General features: G+C 39.7%; 1 long non-coding RNA gene across 1 annotated transcript; it reads right to left on the bottom strand.

The window, feature by feature from the left end:
• Positions 1-7,272: 7,272 nt before the first annotated feature.
• LOC107531950 (uncharacterized) lies at positions 7,273-8,996 on the bottom strand. Its single transcript, XR_001602670.2, has 3 exons — positions 8,940-8,996; positions 7,887-7,923; positions 7,273-7,400 (listed from the first exon to the last, which is right to left on the bottom strand). It is a non-coding gene; the product is annotated as an uncharacterized LOC107531950 (long non-coding RNA).
• Between the last annotated feature and the right edge of the window lie 1,869 nt (positions 8,997-10,865).

The raw sequence follows: 10,865 nt of genomic DNA, 5'->3' as shown, positions 1-10,865 counted from the left end.
TTAAGTATAACTGATGACAGCAATGAACATGAAGAAATTCGGATTTCCTAAAAAGAACAAATAATATTCCCCTTTCCAAACATCCCAACTCTTGTTAAAGAAACATTCCTTACCAGTCTGATCCCCAGCCTGCTCGCAGGTATGGAAAGCTTTTTTAAAAGTTGATCATTAGTTTAAAATTAGGAAATAACACAGATTTGATTATGATGTTGGATTAGATACTTTATGTTAGAAATTTGTGTAAAGAGTTTTAAAGCTGCTAAAATTTTTTTAAAGGTCATGGAGAGACCTATACAAAAAGATAAATTTTATCATTTGGGTATTAGTACACATCAAAAAGAAAGGTGTATACAATCTGTTATTTTTCAGAAGCAATTACTGTCTTAATTGAATTACCTAGTGATTAACAGAAAAATATTTTAGAGGGAAGAGAAGGCAGTCCTGATACAAAATCAAACGCCTTGTGAGAAGTGAGAGAGAAAAGTGAATAGAGTTTCAACATCACGACCCTCACCTCTGATGGTCAGATAAGAGTGTCCACTGCAGAGGAAATGAAATTCAGCAAAGCACTCTCAGATCACCGTGTGCAGGGAGAGATCTGGTTCTCGTGTTTTATCATGCAAGAATAAAAGCATTGTTTTATTTCTCTCTCAGATGATGCGTATTTCATTATGTGTGGAAATTAGGAATTAAAGTCGACTCTTCTCTGATGTCCTACTTCATTTCCTCCTTGGAATGTGGAAACAAATTGAGAGAGACTTAAAATAGCTATAACTTCATACAAGTTTTGCGAACCTTTACAATTTACAAAAAGATTTTACATCCATCGTCTGGCTTGATTCTCAGGACAGTGCTGAGAGGTACAACGGGCCAAGATCATTTTCGTTCCCGCTTTATAAATGAGGAAAAGTGGTCAAAGAGGTTAAATGTTTAGTCTACGGTCAAATCGCCGTGTTTGAGCCAAGATGCAGTCTTTATCCTGCGAATTCATAGCCGGGATGTTGCGTCCACTTGCTCCCACTCTTTCCTTTCTTCCAGCTTTTCATGTGACTCAGGTTTTGATGCTCTCACTGTGGAGCTGGTCATGTCCTACGGCGGCAAACAGTTTTTATTGCAGCAGATTCAGGGAGCTTTTAGCCAGAATAACTCGCATCAGTTTGGTTTAAGACTTGCATCAAAGGAACAGTGAAAACTTTTCTCTCTCATGCCTATTTTTGTCTCAGGCAAGCCCTTTTCCAATGTATAGGACAATTTGTGATATGCATGTGTGGTCCAGAAAGAAAAGCACTGAATACTTTTTCATTGTGCCTGTAGAAAAGCAATTTGAAATAAACTCACGACACTCCTTTGCAAAATATAATAAAATCCTTAGCTCCTGCCATAATTTGTTTTAGGGCAACATTTTGACTGTACTGTAGCCCTAATGACCATACCAGCCAAAAAAAGAAGAAAGAAAAGCAAAAAATGGGAGAGTTAAAAGGAAGGCCTTAGAGTTTCTCTGTATCTAATAGTAGTGTTGAGAAATCAGGATGTTGCTGTTTTATGTTTGTTTTACTTTAACAATGTATTTAAATAAAAACCCAGTGACTAGACCAATTTTCAGAGCAGAAATAATAACATTTTTTCGGCAGAGTTCATGATCCTACAAGTCAAGACACACAGGGTTTCACTTTTTAAAAACAAACCGAGTATTGCTCTGCAGAAAGATCGGCGCAAATGATGGAAATACACAGCACATAATTGTGGGGGAAGGGTTAAAGGCAATTTATTCCTGACAAATAAATTTGTGTTCTTGTGTAAATACCCAGGAGGCAAGTTTAGTTTATAAATTACATGGGGGGAAGCAGTTCCTTCCATGCCCCCAAATTAAAAGGCATCTCTGCAGCCTTGATTATGTGGGATTGCATCCGATAATTAAAGAATTGATAAGCAAAGAGTCTTGGCAGGGAAAAGGTAAAGAGGGTTTGGGGCTCTTTAATTTGTCTGTCACAATGCCTGAAGCAGAGATATCATAGAAATGGAAATAATCAAAATAGTAATAATAAAAAATAGCTAATGTGTACAGAGCACTTGTTCTACATATTCATTGTGCTTTCAGAGGGAGTGCTCACATGAATTATATAATTCAATATTCATTTCATCCATAAAGGTATGGAGGCTTAGTGAGCCTCCATGACCTACCCAAGATCACACTGGTAATAAATGGTTTAGTTGTAGTTCCAGCCTGGCCCAGGGAAGAACCTTCGAGAAAAGATCAGGTATTCTGGTTCCACCTCCGGCTCCTTTCTAACTCTGTGGTTCGGATAATTCACGACACTTTCACTCAATTTAGTTTCCTCATCAGTAAAACGACAATAATTCCCAATCTGTAGTTGACAAAGTCTTGGGGCGTGGAAGGGGCAAGAAATGAGCTCGGAGTCCATTGCAAGTCTTCCACGTACTGTTGGAGATGGAATAAGTAATATGTTTTGCTTATATACATGCTTCTATTTTAAGGGTGTGTAGATTTGTTTCTGGAATATTAAAATAAACTTAGAAATTATTTCTGAATTCATAGAATCTTGGTCACAGTATACATTCTCCAACAATAAGCTAAAGAGTTATTACTGTCAAATCAGGACTCCTGAAAATATTTTTACATCAAAATTGGGCCTTTGCTTCTTCAAAGGTAAGAAATCGAAATAATATCTCAAAACCCTCCCAGCTGTAAATTTCTGTGATTACAAGAGAGAATGTGAAGGACTTGACCATTACTTTTTAAAACTTGCAGGAGTGACGGCTTCATGGATGTGAGCTGGAAGGGCGGCCAGGCAGGGAGTGGAATGCGTTCCGTCTCCCAGCAGGAGAAGCAGCTCAGTGTGCCTGGATGTAGGTGAGTCTGGCCATTTCGGCAAGAGACTGATTGAGCCTGACCTTGCCTCGCGTCATTCTTGCCTCTCTCCGATCTATTGTCCATGTGGCAGCCAGAGTCATCTTCTAAAATCAAACGCATGCCACTCCCCTGTTTAAAACACTTTCTATTGCCCTTTAATAAAAACCATCTGCCTCCAGTGGTCTGTCAACCGGGTGTGATCTGGCCTCTGCTCATCTGTCCAGCCTGGTTGGGGTACCTCTCTCCTTTACCCAACAGGGAACAGCTAAGGCGGGCCTCCTCTCCTTGCCTGCAACACACCAGCCTCTTCCTCTCCTTAGGTCTTCACAAGGTGCTTCCTCTGCCAGAAATGCTCTCCCTCCTACTTTTTACCTCATTGCCTTTTTCTTATTCTTTGGGCATCACCCTAAATTTAATCACATTCCTTAACCACTCAATCAAAGTAAGTTATTCTTTCCTTTGGTAGCCAGCCTCCAATAATCCCCACCTCCTGGTATTCATGATATTATTTAGTCCCTGCATTAGTGTCCCAGAGCTGCCAAAATAAATTTTCCCAAAGTGGGTGGCTTTAAAATAGCAGAAATGTACGCTCTCACAGTTCTGGAAGCTAGACGTGCAAAATCAAGGTGTTCACGGGGCCATACTCCCTCTGAAGTCTCTAGGGGAGACTCCTCTTTTGTCTCCTAGTTTCTGGTGGTTGCCAGCAATCATTGGCATTCCTCCACTTGCAGATGGATCCCTGTCATCTCTGCCTCTGTCTTCATGTGGTCTTCTTTCCTGTGTGTCTCTCTGTCTACAAATCTCTCTTCTTATAAGGACACTAGTCATTGGGTTTAAGAACCACCATCTCTAGCATGATTTCACTTCAATTTGTTTACATTTAAGACCGTGTTTCCAAACAAGGTCAATTTGCAGGTACCAGGGTTAGGACTTAAGCACATATTTTTTGGGAGCACAATTCAACCCACAACTGTCCCCTGCTATAATAAATTTTCCCAAACTGGGTGGCTTTAAAATAGCAGAAATATATGCTCTCACAGTTCTGGAAGCTAGACATGCAAAATCAAGGTGCTGGCAGGGCCATACTCCACACTGCATAGGACTGACCCATGCAACTAACAGGATATGGGGAAATGACAGCATGTGATTTTTGAGACAAGGTCACAAATGGCATTGCAGCTTACCCTCGCTCTCTCTTGGCTCGCTCACTCTGGGGGAAGTAATCTATATTGAGAAGACACTCAAGCAGAACCTCTGGAAAGGTCCAAATGAGAAGGAACTGAGACCTCCTGCCAGTAGCTGGCACCAACTTGCTAGCCCCATCAAGTCTTCTGATGGTTGCAGCTCTAGCCAAGATCTTAACCACAACCTCATGAGAGATCTTGAGCCAGAGTCGTCAACTTTAGAACGTTCTAAATTCCTGACCCATAGGAACTTTGAGATAATATATGTTTCTTGTTTAAAGTCGCTAAATTTGGGATAATTTGTTATACAGCAATAGATAACTCATATACCTCTAATTTTTTGTTTTGTGTCTGATACAAAATAAGTGTTTAATAAATGTTAGCTATTATTATCACTAATAATAAATTCTTACAAAAATAATTCAATATTATTGTCTTAGGTATTATTTAAATCTATTTATAATTCACCCATCTGCAGTTATATCTGCAAAATATGATAATGTCTAAAGTCCCTTAAAAAGAATAATAATCTTGCTACAGTAGGAAAACAGAATCTACCACTTATTCAAAAGAAACAAGCCACTAATATATACAAAAACATGAATGAACTACAAAAACATTATGTTGAGCAAAAGAGGTCTGACCCAAAAAAACACATGCTGTATGTATGATTCTATTTATATAAACCTCTAGAAAAAGACACATCTAATCTATAGTGACAAAAAGCAGATCATTGCTTGCCTGGAGCAAGGGATGAAGGGGCAGATTGACTGCAAAGGGCCAAGAGAGAACATTTAGAGGTGATAAAGATGTTCTATATGTTGATTGGAGTAGTCACATGGCTGTGCACATTTCAAAACTCACCAAATTGTGTCCTTAAAATGTATGCATTCTATTATATGTAAATTATATCTCAATACAGTTGGTGAAAAATGTACAATTTTCTGAGCATTCATGAGCCAAGTGCTTTAAATAATTATCTCTAGTACAAAAGCAATAGCTTCGTGTTCTGAAAATGGAAAATGAGCCTCAGAGAGATTGACTTCTTCAGGGCCACACAGTCTTAGGTCCAAATCCTTTTGCTTGTTTCGATACGCTTTGTTAGACTCAAAATGAATTTTACGTGTCATCTAATCTAGAGATGGCCAACTCCAATATTTTTAGGAGCTCAGCCATAAAAGTATGCAGGAGAGGACTGAGGATAAGACAACAGAGAGAGGTTGAGACTATTTTTTCTGGGCATGGGAAGACACGCATTAAATAAACCACAGGGTCATAGTGAACATTTTACAGATAAGGGTCCTAAAGAGATTTAATAAATTATTTGCCTATGGTCACTCAGCTGCAAAATGGCAGATTTCCTAAAAGTGAGAGACAAGTCAAGGTAGGGGAATTAGAGAAAGAGATGAAAAGTGAGAAGGCAAGCACTTAACATTAAAGCCCAGCATGTAAGACACGATTGCACTTATGCGTTATATAATATAAAATCAGAGGTTTAGTAAGGGAACACAAGCATAGTGCGTGTGAGTTTCGATGGCTAATTCATTTATTGCCCCCCCGCCCCCCCGCCACTGCATGCAGAACCCCGTGCTTGGGGATCTACTTGTCCTGCGGGCTAAGTGTACCATCCTCCCTGAATCTTCCACGACATCAGCTCCATTCGCCTCCCGCTCGTCCAGCAACTCTTAAGACTTTCATTCACACTGCACATGTGGAAACTGCTCCACTGCCCTTGTCTCCAATTATCTGTAAAACACACTACACTTTATTATGGCCCTGTATAATGCTGTCTGGTCCACTAATTGTTTTAAATGTGTATGCCTTATCTTCCAACCTAATTTGCAAGGGATTTCTGAACAGTGTAAGAGTAAATATCTTAAATAGCTTAATAGCCCCATGGTACCTGACACAAGGCTGGGCACGCAGAAGACTCCCCATGAGTTCTTATCAATTGATTATCCTGATGTCCTGGGATAGCAGCATGTCTTAGGCTGGGTTTCCCAGAATCCCAACCTGAGATGAGAATTTGAGTGCAAGTAGGTTATTTGATATGTGATCTCTGGAAGTACTGGGAGGGGCTTGAACAAGTGAAATAAGGAAGTAAAAAAAAGAAAAAAGACAATAAAAAAATATTTATGAGCAGATTACTGTGTGGGTAATAGGAGTTCAGTGCCCCCGGGGACTTCTGGAAAAGTCTGTGGAATGCCCCCTTGAGATGTCCAACCTGCAGGGTGAGGAACAGAGGTATTTATTCACCATTCATCACTGGTCCAGAGTTGCTTCTTGCACCAGAGAAAGGCCATGGGCAGAGGGTCCCAGGTGCGGGCTAAGACTCCATGAGCGTGCCCGGGGATGACAACTGCTAATGGGACGCGGCAGGGCCTCTGCTACGCAGCACATTTCAATCAAAGGAAGGCTTTTTTTGTGGCAACACCACCAACCATGTGATGTTCTCTGGAATACAAAAATAAATACAACACGTTCCTTGTCTGCTAGGAATTCAGCTCTGTTGCTCCTCACTGAAGGTTATGGAGAAAAGCAGAAAAAAAGGAGAGGAAGAAAACATAACCCAGCCTCCATTCCCTTTCAGTCTATATTCTCTGATAAAAATTTCATGGGATTCTGCCCACCAATTCATTACAGTCATGATTCCCAAACAGCCATCGTGTTTAATGGCTTGTAGTCACTGTCAGGGTGGCACTGAGTCAGAGCAGAGTTTGGGAGATGAAAGAGGTGTCTTTGCTTACCTAGGGTCCCCGGTGTGCCCCAGCTCTGCTTCCGCGATAGTTCAGTATTTCATTAACCCGTACCGAATATGCAGCATGATTACCTGTGCAAATTAAACTAATATTTGAAATCAGGAGAAAAGAATCATGGGAGGGAGAGCCACTTACCACAAGGACTCCACAGAGAAGTTACGAGGTAAAGGAGACTGTATTTTGTGCCTTTGCCGTCCAATGAAGCAGTCCGTCCTTGTGAAGTACTATAATTATAAAGCAATTTGCTACCTCTAATGGGAGGACTTTTCTTTCATAAAATATTAACTAAATATAATATCAGTGCAATAGGTTAGAAACAGTCTTAGTTTCTCCATAAAAAGTCAATTTGTAACCGCCGTAAATGCCTTCTTCCAGATGATGGGATCCAAAAACACGCCCGTAGCCACTTGGCCTTGAATTAAGCCCAACACATTGCCCCACCCTCGCTTGCCTGGCTGCTGAGTGCTTTCCCTGTAAACGCGCGTCTGCGGCGCTGTTCTGTCTCCTTGCTGAGCAGTTCTCAACGGAACGCGCTGCTGTTGCCCAGGCGGGTTTGTTGTCATGGTTGTGACCCAAAAACCTAAACTGCCACCAAATGAAAAACCTGAAGTTTAGGATGAGGACTTGGTTTGCAAAATCCCAACCTCTTCGTACAAATCGTGGAAAGGGCTGGTTCTTTCTGCGAGACATGCTCTGCGGGCAGGGTTGCTATCAGACTGCAAGCGCAGGCAGGCTGGAGCTGGCAGCTCAGTGCTGCAGGCAGGGCAGACAAAGGCTCTCGTTGCTAGCAGGGAAGTCAAAGAATAGTTTGGTGGGGGTTTTTTCTACTTATATTTTTCCTTCTACCTAATATCTTTACATAAAATTTAGCGCTTTGTTGTTTTGTTTTTGTGTTTTGTGTTTTATGCTCTGAAACTTGCATGATGAAGTCAGGGACTGTTTCCCCAGTGCTGCTCAGTTATTACCATTTCTCATCCATCCAGGGGCAGCGATTGCTCTCTGACTATCCTAGATGATTTGTTTTTTTCTAGGGAAAAGAGGCAATCTAAAGTGAAAAGTGAAGATGTTTACCTCCCAGTATGATTTCCAGCCACTGTGCCATTTTTCACTGAGAAGAGAAAACAAAAAAACAAAAATCACCCAAATAGCAAAAACCCAACAGATCCCCAATCACTTTTGTTTTAAAATCTTCTTTGTTAGAGGTAATGTAGAGAAAATCCATACTTGCTCATTTGGAAATTGCCTAAGGGCCGCATCCACTCACACGCATTCCTTTGTTGATTTACACTTCTTAAATGGATCGTCAAACTCTATTGATCTTAATCAGCAAAATCCTTTTTGTTTTTCAGTTCTTAGGAGTCTCCAAATTAGCCAGGAAGTTTTGCAAGGAGAATGTATGTTATATTAAGACCAGGAGCAGAGGCATTTTTTAGATGAATGCTGAATGCAAACTGGAAGTAGACCTCTGGCCTTATATAGGGTAACATTCTATATATTTTCTGAACGAATGAATTCATGAGTTTAATCAAATAGTCACATTTAAATATTAGAATGTTGTTAAAGCAAGTTGTGAATAAGAATTATAACATGAATTAATATTTAAATATATATTTTGTATGTATATTCAATTATATTGAATATATTACTTTACCTTATATATGTATATATATTCATATCTATGGCAAAGTTAAATGTACATATGTCTATACATACATAAATATGGTAAGGAAAAATAAACGAGGGATTTATGCAAACTGATAAAACTGATTCTCTCTGGGAGACAGGATTTGTGGGAAGGGGGCTTCATTTTAGTTGTGAAAATGGAAAAAATTTAGTTGTGACTCAAGCAAACAGGGATAGAATGCAGACAAACATAAGAAACACGCATGGGACTGCCTCTCAGCTTTATCAGATCCTAACATCATGCCATATATTGCTTGAGATCATTTTTTGAAAGAAAAAAATTCCAATAAAATAGAGCAGCTTTTCATTTTTCTACACTGTTTCCATGCTATTTGAATTTCATATAATAAACATTTTCATCAGTAAAAAAAAATCAGTTACAATTTAAAAGTAAATAGCAGACATAGCCGAACTGAAGGCAAGTGAATTTCAATGGCTTACCTAGAGTTCTGTTTCCAAAAAGGTTTTTTGCATCTGCCATTAACAAGAGGCCATCTCGCCTTACTGTCTGTCCGCTCACAGCTGTCTGGCAACTGGAAGTGGCAAGTTGGGACTGAAAAACACAATGTCAATTTAGGTGCCAGTGGGTTGGCGGGCCACATGTTCCTATTTATCCCTGTCAGCCACAGGCCCTATTAACTATTTTTAATGAATCACCACTCCTTTTACTTTTGCCATCAGCCATGACCTTCACCATTTAGAAACACATGGTCTCTCATAAACGATAGCCCACGACATATAAACTTGAGAAGGATTCTATCACAGCTCAAACTACAATATCTATCACTAAAACAAACAGCTCATTCTAGCCGAAGAGACACTCAGATATATCACAAAACCAACCTTCCATATTTTGAAATTTACTGCCCCGTGTTGGCTGCTTTTTTTTTAAGGAGGCCAGGCAACCTTGCTCACTTAATACTTTTGATAAACTTCTGCTGACAAGGAGTGTGATTAATGATGCTTAAAAGAATTGAATCAAGAGTAGGAAAGACAGAGCCAAAAAAGCAGACTGCTAGGCTGATGGAAACGAACGTCTCTACAGAAATATATGATGGACCCTCCTTTTTTACCATGCCAAGTAATTACTTGCACAGGCCTGTTGTAATAATTCCTATTACAGCCAAAACGGAAAAGTCAGTAACTCACCGCCCTGGGACAAGGTGAAGGCAAGGCCAGAGTAGCATGGATCAATATTTCATTTACTCACTGAGGTTAGCTCCTATCCCTGTATCAAATTCTTTTACAGAAAGCCATGAAAGAAATGAGGTTTGCTGCAAAACACCAATACAGGGGCCTTGTTTCCTTGGGGTGCTTATGAGGGAAGCCGAGCAACAAACCCTTTCAGGAAAACAATATGCACTCAAGGTCACTCATTACTTGCTACTGTTGGAAAATAAGTGCCATTAGCCTGATATGAGTAATGGACATCAATCAACTGCAGACGAGAAAAAGTATGTTTTCAACTTGGTGGTGCTGCTGGTAATGAATGAGCCATTTGAACACTGTCTACACAACTTGACAATTGTGAAGAAATTTTCTCTTGACAGTGCATCTATTTTTTTTTTTAGTTGTTTTTTTTTTTAAAAAAACACACCATTAACATTTATCTCTGATTACCTCCTGCCTTAAAAAAAGGAGGGGGGATGGGGAGGCTATAATGGTTTTCTCTGCCATCAAGAAGTTTCTAGTTTGGTGCTTTTTCTAAAGAGAAATCACAGTTAAACTAAGAAATGCCCTAGGAAACCAAAAATGAAGACGGTTGTTTCTCAACAGGTTTCCTTTTAAAGAGTTTAAAATGTAAGATTCCCAGTCTAAGTTTTCTGTGACACTTTCTGAAAAAAGGACTTGGCACTAATCAATTGTAGGTTCCATGTGGATGTTATGAAACTAGTTTATTATTGTTGATACTGTTTTCTTACAACTTCACGTAAAATCGGATTAAAATAGTCCCCACATATATGGACCTTACCTGAAATGCACAATCTGAATGTCATTGACTCATTCCATTTATTGTCTAGCATCTGGTGTTAGAACAAACTTTAATGCTACATTATTTTCTTTCTTAAGATTCTATAAGAACCTCTATTTATAAAGCATATTTCCCCTGCGCCTCACACTTCCATGTGGAATGGTCTTAGGAAAATTCTCCTGCACTTGCTTTTCTCCCCCACATCTATATTAATTCCCAGTTGCCTTTCTTAGGATTCCAGGAAGGAAGAAGGAATGAAAGGATTGATTTACTTGCTTAGTAACATAGGCTACTGGCAGTAACGACTGGTAACCTTGAATGTTTCTTACAGTTCATTTTTTTTCTCTGAAATAAATCTACTTCCCTTCCCTGGAACTTCAAAGCCACCCTCTACC

Source organism: Miniopterus natalensis, chromosome 11, assembly GCF_054644295.1.
Source record: "Miniopterus natalensis isolate mMinNat1 chromosome 11, mMinNat1.hap1, whole genome shotgun sequence".
NCBI lineage: Eukaryota > Metazoa > Chordata > Mammalia > Chiroptera > Miniopteridae > Miniopterus > Miniopterus natalensis.
Note: the sequence above shows the minus strand (reverse complement) of the source record. Positions and strands in the feature narration are given on the sequence as shown.